Source organism: Catharus ustulatus, chromosome 22 (assembly GCF_009819885.2).
Source record: "Catharus ustulatus isolate bCatUst1 chromosome 22, bCatUst1.pri.v2, whole genome shotgun sequence".
Taxonomy (NCBI): domain Eukaryota; kingdom Metazoa; phylum Chordata; class Aves; order Passeriformes; family Turdidae; genus Catharus; species Catharus ustulatus.
In genome coordinates this window covers 2,775,335-2,790,020 of record NC_046242.1, presented here as the reverse complement: position 1 = coordinate 2,790,020, position 14,686 = coordinate 2,775,335, and positions in this window count along the sequence as shown.

Genomic DNA, 14,686 nt, shown 5'->3' with positions numbered 1-14,686 from the left:
GCAATTCCTGCTGCCTCCACCTCAGATGGAAACACAGAGTGCTTTATTTGGGATTTTTGGGAAGGGCTGGTGCAATCCCTGTTCCTCCCACTGTCCCTGTCCTGTCCCAGTGCCCTGTCCCTGTCCCAGTGCCCTGTCCCTGTCCCAGTGCCCTGTCCTGTCCCTGTCCCAGTGCCCTGTCCTGTCCCCTGTCCCTGTCCCAGTGTCCTGTCCCTGTCCCAGTGCCCCGTGCTGCTGAGCGCCCTTAATTCCCCACAGGGCTGAAAAAGCAACTTAAACCCTCTTTGTGTGAAAAGGGGGTGAGCTCAGGCAAAGCTGCACCTGAGAGGAGCTGGGGGATTCCTGGGAGGTGGGAAAGGCCAAGGGAGGTGAGAGGGAACCAAACTGGGCAGGGGACAGTGGGGTCAGGTAATCGGATCTTGGCTTTCAGCAAAATCTTAAATTGCTTTTCTTGGCCCTGGTGTGTGTCTCCCTGAGACACTGCCCCTCCCCTGGGGACAATGACAGTGCCAAAAATGTCCTTTAGGGTCTGTGTGGGGCAGCTCCTGGTGCTGGGCTTGTTCTACAGCCCCCAGAGCTGCTGTGGATCATCCAAAACCCCAAAGGTTTAACCCTGTGTGGTGTGGGACTGGGAATCCCTTGGGATGTGGGAAGGTTTCTGTGAGTCCTGCAGGGAAAATCCCCCAGGGCTGGGAGGGATGGACCCAGCAGATGGATGATGGATGGATGGATGGATGGATGATGGATGGATGGATGATGGATGGATGATGGATGGATGGATGGATGGATGGATGATGGATGGATGATGGATGGATGGATGGATGGATGGATGATGGATGGATGGATGATGGATGGATGATGGATGGATGGATGGATGGATGATGGATGGATGGATGGATGATGGATGGATGGATGGATGGATGATGGATGATGGATGGATGATGGATGATGATGGATGGATGGATGGAGGGATGGATGGATGGATGATGGATGGATGATGGATGGATGATGGATGGATGATGGATGGATGGATGGATGGATGGATGGATGATGGATGGATGATGGATGATGGATGGATGATGGATGGATGATGGATGATGATGGATGGATGGATGGAGGGATGGATGGATGGATGATGGATGGATGATGGATGGATGATGGATGGATGGATGGATGGATGGATGGATGATGGATGATGGATGGATGATGGATGATGATGGATGGATGGATGGATGATGGATGGATGATGGATGATGGATGGATGGAGGGATGGATGGATGATGGATGGATGATGGATGGATGGATGGATGGATGATGGATGGATGGATGATGGATGATGGATGGATGATGGATGGATGATGGATGATGGATGATGGATGGATGGATGATGGATGATGGATGGATGATGGATGGATGATGGATGATGGATGATGGATGGATGATGGATGGATGGATGGATGGATGATGGATGATGGATGATGGATGGATGGATCCATGGAAAATGGATGGATGAGGGATGTGTGGGTGTGTCCCCAGTCCCTGTGGGGTGACAGCACTGCAGGAGTCACCCTGACCTTCTCATGGCCAGGGCTCTAAGGAGCAGCAGGGCCGAGCTTGGGGCAGCTCCAGACTCCTCCCACCCAGCAACCACAATCAGGGATTTTTTTTCACAGGATGATCACGAAGCTAAAAATACATCAGTGCCAGTGGCCTTTAATCCTGGCTCAGGAGTGATCTGACCCTCCTGCTCTACTTCCCAGCTGGATTTTTGGGACACAGGGCTGCTGCTCCTTAGGTTCACTCCATCCCTCTCCTCCTCACTTGGGTCCAACCCACGGGTGCCCCTGGGCTTCCCCCAGCTCCTCCTTTCCCAGCAGGACCTGGCTCTGACCTGAGGGTTTTTCTCCCTGCCAGGGAGGATTTTCAGTAGCACTTCAGGCTGCCAAACACCCCAGGGTTATTTTCACCCGGCTCCAGGGTGGGGTATAAATAGAGCCCAGCCGTTCTCTGCTGCTGAGCGAGAAAAGTCCCAGAGAAGGGAGCCAGGCACGAAGGAAATGTCACCTGGAACGTGCTCACCCCTGGGGGACTCTGCCCTGCCTGCAGAAATAACAGAGCCCTGGTGCCACCCTTCTCCAAAAACCACAGAGCCAGGCAGGGTTCTGCTGTTTTTTGGGGAATCTGGGGATGGGCACCTTGAATTAAATCTCTCCAGGATTAAATCCCATCTGTCAGGGCTCCCCAAATCTGTAAAAGGAATCAAGCACTGGGAGACTGAGGGAAAGGACAGCAGGGACAGGGGGTGACAGACATCACCAGCTCGACTTTTGTGACAAAAACATGGAGAAAATGTCCCCATGGAGATTTTCCAGCCTGGCCTGTTATTTATGGCCCAGGATCAAGCAGCTGCTGCTGGTGGGGGCTGCCCTGCTGAGCTCCAGGGCTCCTGCAGATTTCTTCCCAGTGCATGGAAACTTCTGATGAGGTGAACTGAAATGCTGGGGAAAAAAAAAATCATAAAATCCTTTACCATGGGCCTGGCCTCACCCTGTGGAGGGTGAAGGGCTCTGAGCAAGGCTTTGGACTCCTGACAGAAACAGCAAATGCTGGAGGAGAGCTTTTATGGAGCTCTGCTTCCTCGGGAAAGCCAGACTGGTGTTTTCTTTTCCACTTGGATGAGGATTTTCCCATAATTGTGCTATTTTTATGGAGGGTTCAGACAGAAGCAGAGGGCCTGTCCCAGCCAGGCCCTGGAGCTCTGCAGGGTTCAGTCTGACCCAGGTTCCCCATTTTTGCCAAGTCCCTTTGCTGGCAGCTGTCTCACCCTGTGGAAATGGGGGGTTTGCTCCATCTCTGCCTCACTGGGATTTTTCTTTTCTGGAGTTTCCTGCCTGGAGATGAACCATGGTGCAGACACTGCCTGGATGAGGGAGAGGCAGCAGAGCCTTCGTGGCACAAAACAGGAGCTCAGCCAAAACTCTGAGGACACAAAAACAAACACCTCACCATCAAAATCAATTTGTGGGCAGCTCATCAGCACCCCAAGCACTGCTGATGAGAAAAAGGCTGGGGAAACCCCAGGAGTGATGGCTCTGAGGCTGTGCCCATCACCATCCCCAGGTCCTGCTGGTTTCTGGATGTGTTTTTACTGGGAGGGATTTTTTTTTGGGAGTGGTGTCGCTGCTGGAACCTCAGCTGGGTTTTGCTGCTCAGCCTTGCTGGGTGTTGTGGCAGGTCAGAGGGAAGGAGCCAGGTGGGAGCAGTTTTATGGGGAGGAGATGAAGGGGCTGAAGGGCTGAGGCTGTTTCATCCTTAATTTGAGGTGGGATTTCTGTCAGGCTGCAGGATTGGAGCTGCTGTGGCTCCCTGTGCCCGGTTATGAGGGCAGGGATGGGGGAACTGTTGATGCAAATCCTTTTTAGCCCTGTGGAGGTGAATTTAATCTTTAGCAGCCTGGTGGGGATGGGAGCTGCCAGCAGCCAGCCAGCCCTGCTGCCGGCGCCTGGAGCCATTAGCAGGGCACTAATGATGTCCTTTATTAAATCACAGCCACGTCAGCAGCTGCACTTGGGGATGTGGCTGCTTGCACGTCCCTCCCCACCCTGCTGCTCCTCTGGGTGCTGGGGGAGATGATTTTTTTTTTTTTCCTGTGGGTTTTCAGCAGTTCTTTGCTGTTTTTCTTTGCAGAAGGGGTTGGTTTTAAACTCAGTCCATCCCCGGGTGCACAGATACACAGGGAGGATTTTTTTGCTTTGCTGTCAGCACGAGGGGTCTGTGAGTTCCTGAGTGAAACCCCTTGTGCCAAACCCGAATTTCCCTCAAAATACAAATAATTCAGCCCAGACTGGGCTCTTGTGCTCTCTGTACCTGCCTTGGAGCAGGCCAGGCTCTGCTTGGGTTCAGTGCAGCTGCTTCTGTGAATCCCCAGCACAACCCAGCTCTGAACTCTGCATTCCCTGGGTTCTCCATCCAAAACTATTTGGGAACCAGGCAAGGATCAAGCCTTAGGAAAAGCCCACCCTGGCTGGAGGTGCTGGCTATTGGGGACAGGGCTCCTTTTGGATTAGTTACCCACAAGCAAGAAAAGCTATTTTGAACCAGAGGCTGGGAATGTTTGAGCTAATCCCAGGTGGAAGCTGATTAAAGGCTCGTGGGGGGAGATTTGGAGCAGCTCCTGGTGGCACAGGGAGCCCAGCCACGTCCCTGGCTGCTCTGCCTGGCCAAACCTGCAGAGAGAGGGGAGGTGAAGCTCAGCCCAGCCTTTCCCCAGGTGCTGGAGGCATTTCACTGCTCAAACCCTTGCTAAGGTCTGTGGAGTTCAATCCTGACCCTTGGGCTGGGAAGGGCAGAGCTCTGTGCTCCTTCCTGAGCCCCTCAGCTCCATGTCACCCAGTGGCTCCATCCTCTCAGATCCCAGGGAAATATTTCCATTTTCAGGGGTTTCTAAGTTTTCCTGTGGGAGATTCCCACCCTGGGCTGGGTGAGCTCTGCTCATGCTCTGGGAACAAAGGGTGCAGGTTTGGGAGGAGGAAATCTTTGGGGATCTTCCCAAAAAGCAGAGCAAAGCCACCACATGGGAATAATCCTGCAGAGCTGCAGGTTGGGCCCTCCTGAATTAAATATTTGGTTTTTATCCACCTTGCCCAGCCCCAGCCCAACAGCAGCCCCTTGTCTGAGACTCACAGAAACACGACCCAGTGAAGAGATTCCTGCAGCTCCTGAGACCACAGAGCTTCCTCCACACAAACCCTGAATTCTTCCCCACATCCTGCCCTGGGCAAACACTGAGCAGGACTGAGAGCAAACAGCACCAGGTGTGAACACAGCAGCGTTTCCTCTCCAGGAAAATATTGACTTGCCTCTCTGATGGCTGCTGCACTGAAAGCACTCCTGGAGCAGCTTTTAAGGAATTGCTTACATTTCATTTTCCTTCTCTTTTTTTCCACAGCAGCAGCATTGTGGTGAAGTCTGAGGTGTTTTTAAAGACCCCCTTTCAGGTGTTTATGTGCTGCTGCACATAAATCACACCTCAAACTGGGAGCCTTTGTCTGCTCAGTGCTCACAATATTCCTGAGGCTGAGCCCTTCCTGCTCCAGGACCCCCAAAATTCCTCTGAGCTGAGCAGGGAGAGCCCAGTGTGTGCCCTTTCCTTGTGTTATCCATTTTAAACTGGGATAAAGGCAGGGCAGAGTTTCCCAAGGATTTGGAGGGAGGGGCTGTGGTCACTGCAGGGCTCACAGAGGTTTTTGGGTGTACAACATCCTTTGCTCTTTCAGGTAATTCCTTCCAGGAATTAATTTTGTTGTCTGTTTGGAAGACCACAAATTTGCTCTGATCACTTCTTTCCTTCCTTTAAAAGTGGAGAGTAAAATCTTATTTTACCTCTAATCTGGGAGCTCTGGTCCCTTTTCCAGCAGGGTACAGAACCAGAGCACCCCAAAAGTGCTGCAGGCAGGCACAGAGCTGGAGCTGGGCAAGGACACCCTGGGAGCTGCAGCCACGGGATTTGGGACACATTTCTGGCACCCTGTGGCCTCCTGCTTGTGGTGTGTCCATTTTCCTTTGGAGTGCACCCAAAGCTGGGGAAGCAGAACTGCAGATCCTGCCCGTGGAGCTGTGCCCGCCAGCAGGGACGTCACAATTTCTGTCTGGATTAAAGGGAAATTCAAATTAATCCTCACAGTCCAGGGAGATCTCTGGGGTTTAGCATTTTTTTTTTCCCTGATCATTCAGTATTTTTAGCAGATGCTTTTTTATTTTTAGCTCCTCACAGAGGCAGCAGGTACTGGAAATCCCAGCCCTGTCCCAGTGGCCTCATCCTCTGTGCAGGGGAGGATGGGAGGAAGGATGGTACCAGGGAAAATAAAACTGGCTGGGGCTGGCTCTGCCACCCAGAAGAGAGAGAATTAAACCCCACCCAGTAATTAATCAAGTGTAAAGAATCTGAGCAATGCTGTGCTGTGAAAGTGTGCTGGGAATGTTCGAGGTCCCCCAAACCCCAGAGATCCTGGGGGATCCCCCTGGGCTGAATCCCAACAAAAGCAGGGAAGGAGGGAATGGATCAGGGCTTGGATCAGGGAATGGATCAGGGTTTGGATCAGGGAATGGATCAGGGAATGGATCAGGGTTTGGATCAGGGAATGGATCAGGGAATGGATCAGGGTTTGGATCAGGGAATGGATCAGGGTTTGGATCAGGGTTTGGATCAGGGTTTGGATCAGGGAATGGATCAGGGCTTGGATCAGGCTTTGGATCAGGCTTTGGATCAGGGTTTGGATCAGGGTTTGGATCAGGGCTTGGATCAGGGCTTGGATCAGGGCTTGGATCAGGGTTTGGATCAGGGTTTGGATCAGGGCTTAGATCAGGAACAGCCACCAACCCTCCCCAGCGAGCAGGAGGTTCAGACAAACCCTGAAAAGTGGAACAGAAAAGTGAGGTTAATGTTTAATTAACTTCTGGGCACGGTGTCACACCAGAGCACATCCCAGCACCCCCAGGATTTCCATTTGATGATTTTATTTCATTCCAGAGGGTTTGCAGAGGCAGGAGGGGCTGTGCTGGGAGTGGGTGAAGCCACACAGATCCTTTGCCACGTGTCCAGCCGGGCACACGGGCACTGAGCTGTGCCTGGCATCTGTGTCAGGTGCCTGAAAAACACATGGAAAAAACTCCTGGCTGTGGAAGGGCAGTGCAGGGATCTTAATTCAGTCAGTTCCAGCTGGATTTGGTGCCCAGCCCTGGCATGCACCACTCCCAAATTCCTCTGATCCCACTCAGTGCAGGGCCAGGACAGCCGGGTCTGGGGTGGCTGAAAAATTGATTTCTTGATTAAAGTGTAATAACTGGTGTAATTAAGGAAATCCTCCCAGTTCAGAAAGTCATTAGGAGATGATTAATTGGGATGAGGCTGGGAGCTGCCTCCTGCAGAGTGAGGAGCAGGCTGTGGCTGCTGCACCCCAGGAGCCCTGGGGTCATTGTCACACAGGGGATGGAGCCTTGGCAAGCCCAGCCTGGGAAACTTAAACCTGGCTTTGGTAAACCCAGCCTGGGAATCTCAAACTCAGCCTGGGAATCTCAAATTCAGCCTGGGAATCTCAAACCTGGCTTTGGCAAACCCAGCCTGGGAATCTCAAACCCAGCCTGGGAAACTTAAACCCAGCCTGGGAATTTCAAACCCAGCCTGGGAATCTCAAATCCAGTCTGGGAATTTCAAACTCAGCCTGGGAATCTCAAATTCAGCCTGGGAATCTCAAACCTGGCTTTGGCAAACCCAGCCTGGGAATCTCAAACCCAGCCTGGGAAACTTAAACCCAGCCTGGGAATCTCAAACCCAGCCTGGGAATTTCAAACCCAGCCTGGGAATCTCAAATCCAGTCTGGGAATCTCAAACCCAGCCTGGGAATTTCAAACCCAGCCTGGGAATTTCAAACCCAGCCTGGGAAACTCAAACCCAGCTTTGGCAAACCCAGCCTGGGAATCTCAAACTCAGCCTGGGAATTTCAAACCCAGCCTGGAGAGCTGTGTGTGAGATCCCTCTGAGCACTGATGCTCCTTGCAGTAACCCTGTCAGTCCTTTCACTGCAAAAAAATTCATTAAGTGGTCAAAATTCAGCTTCAGAGGTTCTGCCAGAGTGGATCCATCCCCTCCATGCCCATCCTGACACCCATAACCCAGCCCTGACCAAAATATTCTGCTTTTCCCCTGATTATCTCTCCAGTTCTTGCATTTGTTTTATTTATGATCCAGACACAGAGGCAGCAGCTGCTCCAGGGGGTTTTTTGCTGCCTTCCTGGGGTTGATGCAGACACCAGGAGCTCGTGCTCAGGGCTGGTGTCAGCATCACAAACTGGTTTTATTCCTGAAATAGTCATTGAATGCTAAGTGGTAGATCTGTCCAACAGATTGGGTGAAAAGATCAATTTGCTTTAGATAGAGGAGATGATATTTCAGAGCACAAAAAGGGAATTATGGAGAATCAGTAACTCAGCCTGTCAGAGAGCACTGCTGGGAGTTATTACACCAGGCTCAGACGTGTCTGATGAGTCTGAGGGTGAAAATTCTTCTGGCTGAAGGAAATTCTGGTCACACAGCTGCTTTAGGGGTTTGTTTGTAGTGTTTGTAAACTCCTCTGCTGTGCTTACAGATGTAAGTTAGTTTAGGTGCAATGGAAGAGTATTGAGTGGGGTGGAAATGTTGTTTTGCAGTTCAGTAATGAGAGTTTTCTAATTTTTTCCCCATTTCCTGTGGACATTTTACAATCCTCACTCACCTCTACAGTGATGAATCTCTACTCTAAAAATATCAGAGCTCCATCCCACCTGAGCCCTTACAGAGGTGTTACAGCCACAGTTTTTTTGTTTTTTTTTTCTGGGTAACACTTCCTCACCACCCTCACAGGTCCTTACCCCAAAAAATCTCTCATGTGAGCAGCCCCAGCCCTGCTGTGAGCACAGGGAGGGAACAGAGAGCACAGCATCAGCAAACCTAGTTCAAACACACAGCTCTTCTGCTGAACTCGTTAAAGCTTTGGCCAAACTAAAAAGGCAGAGTGAAGAATGTTTTTAAGATGCTCAGGAAATCCTCCACACTGGATGAGATCAGAAGAAGCCATTAGTGAGGATGGACAGGGATTCTTCTCCAAACAAAGCCAGTCCTGAGTAATTGCAATTCTATAAACAGAGAAACTCCAAGGCTGCCCCAGCAGCTGGGGAAGCAGCAAACCCTGGGGTTTAATGTGAAGGTGGATGGATGGAAAATAATTAGGTGCCTCACAGCTCCAAGTTTATTTTTTCCAATCCACATTGTCCTTGAGCCATTATATATTGAACAGGTTTGCTCTGCAGTAATGGGAATGGAATTGCCAAATTCCATCCTCACTCAGGGAGCAGCCTTCTCCAGCTTTGTTCTGGGGAATTAAAGAAGAGACAAGGCTTGCTTTTTTTTGTCTTTTTTCCTTTTTTTTTTTCTGAATATGCTCATTTTTATTTTTTTTTTTTAGCTGCTTGCTTTATGGATTAGATTTTTTTCTGACATCAATTTGCTGCAAAAAAAAGAAAAACCAGCAAAAACTGTAACTTAACACAATAACTGAGAGAGTTTTATTAGTTCCCAACAGCTGAGGAGCATCAGAGGGGTTCTCAAACATCAGTTAACCCTCAGAACACCATTAACCATGAGTGTTTTGATAATAATTTTATGGGGAGCAAAGAGGTGGGCCAATTTATTCACCATTCCTGTCTCCAAGTGCCTTCCCAGATCAGCTGTTAGTCACCCTGCAATGCATCTCCCTCATTTAATGTTGTTACAAATCCCAGCCCTCAATTGAAGGAGCTGGGCTAGCATCATCATTTGCTGGTAATGGACTCAAGCTGCAAAATTTGGCTTCAAAGCTCAGAGCTGTGTGGATTTAGGGTTTTAGCTCACCCATAACAGGAATAAGAAACAGATGGGATTTGCAGGCTTGGGTCGGACTCCTCGCTTCTCATCAGGTCAGTGTTGTTTCAATCAAATCAGATTTCCAGCCCCATTCACTCCTGCCTCTGGTGCACTGCTGGCACAGATTGTCCCCAGGGCTGCAATCCTCAGAACATGTCCTGGATATCTTAGAAAAATAAACATTACCAAGTTCTGTAAGTGGTGTGGAATTAAAGGCAATTGGGAACATTCACAGTCAGCACCAGCCAGGTGCTCAAAATGCATTTATATATCAAAGTTCTCATATTTTTAGAAGGTTAGAACTGAGAACTGTACAATATTTCTCTATCATCTAATCAGGGTTCTGTGAGGGCTGGGTTTGAGATATTCTTGGCAATTTAACACCAACACAGCATCTTGCCTCAGTTTGTTGTAGACTCCACTGCTCAGGGCAGAATGAATCCTCAGGGATTGTTTCCAGGGGAAATTGTGGCTTCCTCCACCTAAACTGAGTCTGGGCATCTTCCCTTTGCAAACACCACTTCAGCTGAACAAATTATTAAATTTAGTAGTGAAAGAACAGGCTCAAACTGCATATGAGAGTATCTCATGGTCCTGTCTGGTTTTTAACCATTACAATTTTTAATTTAACCATTATCATTTAAAATAAGGCTGCTCAGCACCCCAGAGCTTGTGGTGGTGTGGAGCTGTCTGTGGTTTGCTCTTGTGTGCCACTCATCAGGAATTCCTTGGAAAGGAGGATTTCCTGAAAGGCTTTCACTCCTTCCTGATGACTTGTGGAGACGGTTTTAGCTGGGAAAAAAGGGATTTATAAAAGCCTGGTGCTCAAGACTTGCAGACAGGCGTTGCCTCGAACAGCACAGCTCATACTCACCCCACGAGATTGCCAAACCCGTGGGCAAAATAAAGAGCTGCTGTTCCCAGGCTGCCACCCCGCTGCTCCTGCCAGGGATGCCCAGAACAGGAGCATCTGATAAGAAAACACTTTTATGTTGGTAAAAGTTCAGTGCCAGCCCAGCTGAGACAAGGGCAGAGCCTGGGGACAGCCACGGTGCTGCTGGAGAATCAAAAGCAGAGGAGGGCAAATGTTCACTCTATAAACCAGCCTAATGTAGGATTAGTGGGAAGAAAATGGACCACACATTAAAATTCATGAAGGAGTACATTTAAGATCCATGAATAACAGAGCCACAATTATGCAGGAGCAGGGATTTGGGTTTGTTTGTGTTTTTTTTTCCAGAGCTGGTGGAAGAAGTGAAGTCATTAGCAGTGGTGCAGCCCATGCTCTGCCCTCACTGCTGCATGCTTGGATCTGCAGAGCTGAGACACTGAAAGATTAAACACGGGGACAAGGGGAAATGGGAGAGGTTGAAGTTCCCTGATAAAATGTGAGGGGGTTTTGTGGTCTGATAGGCTGTCCCAGTGGCTGTCACTGGTCAGAAGTTTTAGGAGTTGTTTGGTGGAGGATGTGGCACTTGTCACTTGTCACTCTGGACATCCTCTGTGACTCCCTTGATCTCCTGGAGCTCAGCCCTTCCCCTCCAAAACCAGCTGAGCCAGAGGGGTGGAAGGGATGAGTTCATTCCTGGGAGGTGTGACAGCATCTGTGGGAAAGGTAAGGAGAGTTCCAACCTGCTTTTTTATCCTTAATTCAGCTACACAAACCTCAGGTCCTTCCAAACAAGGCTGTGGAAGGAAATCCCAGGTGAGCCTGGACCTACAGAACGTGGTGAGGGCCAGGAAAGGGGAGGAAGGCAACCCCAGCTCCTCAACTCCAGTTTTTTGTTATCTGGTGCAGGAGATCTGGCTTTTCTTATTGACTTAGCAGGAGAAAAGCTCATGCCAGGGGTTAATTCTTCATCCTGCATTCCCCTCCATGAGGACAGAGGCTGGGAAGTCAGCTGCTGTTATTCCATGGTCTTAATATAGAACAAAAGAGTAGTATTTTGTCCTACATTTAACAGCTGGAGAAATAAAACTGCTTTGAGTGGCAGGAGATGCTGTCACATGTAAGAGGGCATTTCCAGGGCAGTTTAGGATATCTGCTCATTCTGCAGTCACAGAAAAATATTTAAATCCCAGCCATGGTGCACTCTAATGGGAATGTAGGGCCTAAGTGAATTATTGATTGTTTTGCACTTTTGATAAGGAAGTCAGCAGAGGAAGGATGTCTAATATACAGAAATAGATTAGAAGCCTCCCATGGGCTGTAACAGAAGTGCAAGCGTGAGAAGGTCTTTAAAAAGCCAACAACTTTCACTGCTGCAGGTACAAAAGGCCTTGAATCAGTGGAATACTTCAGGGGGAGATGGATCTGGATTTTTTTCCCTGCCTGCTCTCAGTGTATGTGCTAAGTGCCCATAAGCTCCTTCCTTCATCTCCTAAGGTAAGCGTGGGAAGGAAAAAAATGTTCCAATTTAGCATGAAAATCTCAGACACCGTTTAGAGCTTTAGGTATTCTCCAGTCTGCCCTACCCCAGTCTCCAGGGAGACTGTTCCCATGCCACTCTGCATTTATATTTCTGCACAGATCATTTCACTGATGCAAGGGCTGCTTGGGGGATTGCTGGGGGAGCTTTTTATAAACCACAGACACGGTGCAGGGGCTCTGAGCGAGCGTCACTGAATTGTTTCCAACACCCAGCTCCTCACCTGTCTGGATGGTGTGAGAGGGCTGACAGACAGATGGATGGATGGACAGACCGTGCTCTGTGTGAGAATGCAAACAGCTGAGCCAAAGCTTAATCCTCTCCCCAGCCCATGACCTTTTTATTCAGGCTTGCACCTGGCAGGGGCAGCAATCATTCATGGATGTGGCCTCGGAAACAGCTGCAGATCTGACACTGGAGTTAAATTTAAAAAGGGTGAAGCAGGCGTGCATGTGAGGGGGGTAAATGGACAGAATCATTTCCTGGATCAACTTTAAAGAGAAAACAGGGCTTTAAGAATCTCAGTGAGTATGGCAGGTCTCTCCTGTTGGATACAATGATTTTTGTGCAGGAATGTTTGCAGAACTGGGGCACGGAGACCTGAGTGTGTGACTGTGACTCATGTGCAGACACAGCTCCAGAGCAGCTGGGGAGGAACAGGGTCAGCTTTGGGGTGAGCTGGGCAGGGCTGTGTGGCCAAAAACAAGAGGATGAGCAGCTGCTGTGACACTTCTGTCCCCCTTTGTGCCACAGCTCAGTCAGACCTGGCTGAGGAGCTTCTCAACGGCAAGAGAACTGCAGATCCCTTCCCAGCACAAAAATATTTTATTCCACCAGAGCAATTCCCAGCTTGGATCTGGCTGGACACTGCCCACCTGCAGAACAAACCAGGCTAAAGCAGTGCAGGTTCCTGCCAGTGCTGTATTTCCTGCAGCCTTTTTTTAGCAGAAACCTGGGAGTGCAGTTGGGAATAACCTGGCTGTCCTGGCAGAAGGCTGCACCCTAGGAATTGTTGTTTTCCATGGAGCTAAACACAGGAAAAATATATTAATTGTAGGGGAGAAAGGCTAAATGTCTGATTCTGACTTCAAAAAGAAGCAATTTTCAACAAGCTGAGCAGGATTTGCAGTAAAACTTGTCAATTTGTAAATGTTTGGTAGCAAGGCACTGTAAGACAGCAGATGGGGGCGTGAAAGGGGTTTGGGTTTTTTCCTGTCTAACACCTCCTTTCTCCAGCACTCTTCCTCTCTTTTAAGAATAACACTCCTTCAATAATGACTCACAGCCAGTGCCACAAAAAAATCCTGGCTGTCAGGAGAACTGCTGGGTGTCTGACAGGAGTGCAGCTTGCAGGGAACATTGGTTTCTTGTGTCTCTGCTGAAATCACAGCTCGGGGATTGCTCTTTGGAAAAGTGGCACGAGGCAATTACCTGGCTTTTCTTGCTGGGTGTAATTAATAAATGTGGGTTTTCTTCATGTGGAATGGACATCATTGTTCAGAGCTAGGAGATGAGAATTCCTCTCTTCTGGGAAAGATGTAGGGGTAGGGACTGGAATATTGCTGATCAGAAATGAGAGGGAATAAAGACATCCTGAGGGATAATCCAGCAGAGGAAGTTCTCTCACCTGGCAGAATTTGCAGTTTTGTGGGGAGTTAAACCTCAGGAAAGGAGCGATTTGAGTTTTCCTGGATGGGCTGGAGGTGACAATGCTGCCCTGTGCAGCAGGCACTGCCAGAGAGCTGCAGGGACAGGAGCACTTTCCTCACTTATTGGAGCAGGGAATTGTGCTGAGGTTCTTCCCCCAGCCCTGCCTTTGATTTGTGGTGTGTGCAGACCCCTTAATTTGTTTCTGTTTTCCCCATCTGTGATACTGAGATAAGATCACAGGGGAATTGTAAAGCGTGGCTCATTAATGTTTATTAGAGGGAAATCCTTAAATGAATGGCATTTATTCCAGGAGGACAAAGTTCAAGACTGAAAAGGGGTTGATTAAAACCAAATCTGCTATTCCCAGGCTGGGAGGACAAAAAAAAAATAATAAAGGAGAATTGAAAAACCTTACCTAGCCCCATGTCTGCCAAAAGCAGGATGTGATTTAAATAAAATCCTGCAGACTGCAAGTGTGTGTGCATAAATGTGTGTCTATAAAACCATAATATTTCTTGGAAAAAATGAAATGAAATGAGGGTGTATTTGAAGTTTAAAATGTGTATGTGATCACCATTAATTGCAAATTAATAAGTAAATGGTGAGGCAACAAATATGATATTTTCCACAAAGGGGTGTACCAGCATAGAGTCCATTGGCACATCCCACTATTTTCTGTCAGATTGTTGCACACCAGCTCATTGTGGGATTTTTGTAATGCCAGGTTTTTGGTAGATTAAACAATTATTTGTAGGTTAGACAGAGCTGAAGGTGGGCACTGATGGAATATCTTCCAACCCCAGAGTGTGTGTTCCTAGTGGGGAAATATTTCTCCCATTGTGCCTGAGGCGAAAATTGAGGGAATTTGGGATAACCAGACTCAGTGGGTGGCCTGAATTTGCTCCCAAATTCACTGTGGGATTCTTTTCGCTGACAGAGCCTAAGGAGGGTGAAACAGCAGCGTGAGAGGGGAGCAAACACTGAGCAAGGGGTAAAACACACCACAAAAATCGTGTTTTGGGGAAAACAGGAGCTGGAGTGCAGCTGGTTCGTGTTCAGCGTTCAGAGCTTGCCACCTTCAGGTCTGCTGTGAATTCACAGATGGTGCTGCAGAGCCAGGACTGAAAAAAATCCATTTGTGGAGTTTTGGGTTATTCATGTCCTTAAAAAT